General features: G+C 40.0%; 1 non-coding gene across 1 annotated transcript; it reads right to left on the bottom strand.

Annotated features, from left to right (window-relative positions):
- Window positions 1-2,916: 2,916 nt before the first annotated feature.
- On the bottom strand, window positions 2,917-2,974 carry LOC148825072 (U7 small nuclear RNA). The gene has a single exon (XR_016093262.1). It is a non-coding gene; the product is annotated as a U7 small nuclear RNA (small nuclear RNA).
- Window positions 2,975-4,262: the final 1,288 nt, after the last annotated feature.

Genomic DNA, 4,262 nt, shown 5'->3' with positions numbered 1-4,262 from the left:
CAACAATATTGTATTTCATTGCACTTTGAAAACCAAGTAATAACTTAATTATATGTGCAAACGTTTCATATGTCGCTGTTGTGAATGCCTGTGGAGTGTATCTTATTTGCCTTACGTCCTGGTTATCTCGCTTGCCCTCCCCCCCTCTCTCCCTCAATTCAATTCAATTCAAGGTGTTTTATTAGCATGACAGATGGGTTCAATCAGTGTTGGGTATTTACTTTGCTTTGAGATTCCACTTTTAAAGGTGATATATAAAATTTTGACTAAAATAAACTGATATCTTTGTCTTCTAAGTATCTTAATAAACTTTCAGCATAGCTTTCTCCCCGTTTAGATTTATTTTTCTTAACTAGTATACTTTAGATCTTTTTTTCTGAACCGGGGAAAATCTGATCATGTTTCTCTATAACAACAATAAAAAAACAGTATTTTACATATCACCTTTATGTGATATCACCTTAAGGATGTGATATGAAAATATATGAAATATGAAAACAAGCCACCAGGGAAGACCAATGTAATAACTGCACCAAAAATATATTAAAACAAATGGGCTGTCACTAAGGAAATTCATAGAGAAATACAGGTCCCACCATACGGAGTGCAAAACATGTTATGTTATTTCTGTACATTATCAGAGTCTGTAAAAGAGGGACTCAAAGACACTAGTTTGTGATTCGAGCTGAGAAAAGGAAGTGTGACTTTGGACACAGGGCATTGCAGAGAGGAACAAATGGTGCAACAAAACAAAATGCCAAAACCCCAGATTGAACCAGGGACCTTAAGAGCTTCAGTCTAATGCTTTCTCAGCTGATCTATTTCAACCTCCGTGTATGACCCCAGCTCTGCTGTCTGCAGTAGCCACCCACTGTTTCAGCATGAGTGCACGAAGAGGAGTGGTAGAGTGTTACTGCGATGTAATTCAGAAGGGAAGTGATCCAGCTCATCTCTCTGAGGTCTGGTAGATACATCTTCCTTATGAGTAATGTAGGATCAACTTCTTCAGGCTGGAAGAAGGGCTCGCATTTCGGCAGCAGTAACTGACTGAGAAGTGACTCCAAGGACCTGGTCTTATCAGGTTGCTATGCCACGTTTGTCAGTTCTGCTGAAATGGCCTGTCTCTAGGTACATTTAGGAAGCAGAGAAATGACTATCTGAAAGGTGGCATGATCTGCTGGCTGTTTGGCGTAATCATGAATGATGCGGTAAATGCGGGTTCTTGAAATAAGAGAAACAAGATCCATAAAACACTGGCAGAAGTACAAAACTTGAGAGGATAAAAAGACACCTGTTTCTGCCTGATTTCAAACAGGGGATCTTGCGCATGTGTGATGAACGTGATTGTTACGTCCCAGTGTGTGGTCTGTGTGTGTTTTTTTTTTGTTATGTTCCACACTGCTGACCTTTGATTGTTCTCCCTTCCCCATTGGCCCACCATTACAGCACTGTTCCGTATGACATCATCATCAATCAGCCTCTCAGCCAATCAGACTGCATCTTCTTCAGCATATAACATGGAGGTTTTCAGGAAGGAGAAGCCTTTCGTTTGACTTCGGTCCTGCTTGGTTTTTGCTTCGCTTCATTTCGCTTTGGTTATCGCTTTGCTTCTGATTTTGTTTCGGCTTTGTTGGTTTGTTTTGCTTTGTGTGTGTGTATTTTCGTATAGCTTCGGCTTTGTGGTTTTGTTGGTTTCTGTTAGTTTCTTTGTACTTTCGTTTGTTTGTGTTATCCTTGTTTTGCCATTACTTGCCCTAATGTTCAACCTTTGTGTTCTTTTGTACCCTGTTCCTGTTGATTACTCTCGTTTTCCCTTATTTGTATTCCTAGTTCACTTGTGTTTTTGTGTGAACTTTTGTGTATAGTTTAGTTTAGGTTGTTGGGTACATTCTACACACTTAGTTGATTTTGTATTACAAACACTAGTTTAGTACGGTTGAGTGCCATTTCTCTTGTATGGTTTTGGGTAGTCAGTGGAGGTTGGCTAGGGTGTTGAAGACGCCGAAGACCGTGTGTTTCGGGTTTTCTTTTGTAGTCAGATTAGCTTTCCCTCACTTTCCTAGCCAACTCCATTTTGTTTGTTATTTTCTTTTCTTTGGCACCACACTAGTTCCTTACCCCGTGTGTTATTGTGTCTTACCAGTCACCTATTCAACTTAAAATCATCACCTTTGCACCAACCCTTGTAATTACGCTTCCTAGTCCCTCACCAGAACCCACCCGCTTCCAAAATTTATCCTAAATGTTACACCCCTTTACCCATAGACACTTGGGGTCGTAACAGTGATAATCACAATATTTCAGAAATGACAGCAACATTGAACGTGGCGAGACGTAGAACATTGTTAATTCTCCTCAAATACAGTCTTTATTCTGCTGTATTAATTTACTGTGCTCATCAGGCAGTAACAAACCTGTTACCTACACACTGTTTCTAGAGTTGGATAGGTGACTCCACATTCTACAGCTCTCTAGCAATAGAGGAAGTCAGACTACAGAAATGGAGAAAATCTCCTCTTCAGAATGTGGAAATATATTCCTGAGAGAAGTCCTTTCTCGAAGTTCAACACTCCCTGCAAGTCACCCATTCCCACCTTGCGCAGTGTACTGGTTATCACATTCTCTTAACACAGCAAAGGGTTTCAGTTTGAAAGCGGGCGAAAACAAGTGATCACTTTTCTCACATTTGTCACTGCTGACGTTGCTTTATGGGTCTATTTTCTATACTGTGCTGATCAATTGGAAACCAAAAGGTGAAAAAGACACATTCCCACACCTAAGGTTGAACCCAGGTAACCACAGTCAAATACCATGAATACTACAGAAGCACACAGCTATATCAAGATATCCAAATGCAAGACCCTATCTATATTGTTTGAGAAATATTAATACAGATGTTTGTTTTTCACCAAAACACTGGGCTTTCTGACTTCAGAAAACCTTCTAGACAAATACTAAAAGAGCAAAAATTCCACTTACTGAAGGAAACAAAAACACATGTACCTTACCAAACTTTGAGTACAGGCGATTCAGGGTGATAATACAAGACCATTTAAAATTAAACAAATAAAACCTGTCAACAGGTAATCATAACTACTCATAAAAAACTGAAGTGGCAATACACAGTAGGTGATATCTGGGTGTAAATTAAATCCATGCAAGAAAAGGGTTTTGTGTTATTCTTCCAAATCTGATATGCAAATGAGAGATCTGGCTCAGCCAATCACAAAGCTGCCATGGTCTGGAATGGAGCTGCTCTCCTCTTCTTGTTATTGTTAAAAAACATAAACAAATGACCTGGAACGTAACCACAACCACTAGATTGTAGTTTGACAGATAAGCTTGTGAACCTTCTCATAAGACATTTTTTTTTATTATTATCAAAAATAACAAAGGAATACTAGATCACAATTATACTATCATTTCCAAAAAACACATCAGAAAAACAAAAAATAACAAAAAAGACAAAAAAAGTTACTTAACTAAAACAAATAAACACTGGGTGTCAATCAACCATTCCTTTTTTAAATATCCGCTAAAGATTTCCATTTTTCTTTTACAGCATGATACCGCAGCTTTTCTTTATCTACAGCCACCATACACTTTATGTCTCCCACAATTTTGTTGTAGACCCCACCCACACTCCATATCACCCCCTTTTTGACCAAAGCATTTCTAGCGGCCCACCAATGCAATTTAACACAACTCATAAAAAACCATATTACCAAAACCATCCCTTTCGTTCTCCCACGTCCTCTAACCCCAAACATTATAGTAGCCAGATTTGTCTTAAACCCAGCCTCTATAGATTCTAATAAAGGTGCACATTTATTCCACACTTGTAGGGCAAAAACAAGAAACCAAAAGACATGCTCAATAGTCTCAATAGACCGGCAGTCTGCCCGCGGACATTCAGTTTGTCTAGTTAGTTTATGCCTGTGCAATACGTCTCGCACAGGAAGTCTCTTCCAAACCAGCTGCCAGTTCAGATCCATCATGTCCGGCCGCAAACCTTTGGGTTGAACCCTCCTCCAGGTCTCGGCAGCCACGTTCCCAACAATTCTGTCCTCTCCTTGTCCCATTATAGCGCTGTACAGTGCCCTGTGGTTTCTCAGAGTCAGCACATCCTCTGCCACCCGATGTTTCCGGACCCAGGACACTGCATACCTATAATGCCACGGTAAGTCCTCTCCGTGCGGGACGTCGTTCCTCCAACAGGTGAGATGTCGCAAGTTGTTGGCAAGCCAAAACTTTACGAAGAA

This window comes from Atractosteus spatula, chromosome 10, assembly GCF_055471065.1.
Source record: "Atractosteus spatula isolate fAtrSpa1 chromosome 10, fAtrSpa1.hap1, whole genome shotgun sequence".
Lineage (NCBI taxonomy): Eukaryota > Metazoa > Chordata > Actinopteri > Semionotiformes > Lepisosteidae > Atractosteus > Atractosteus spatula.
This window is presented reverse-complemented; position numbering and strand designations above follow the sequence as displayed.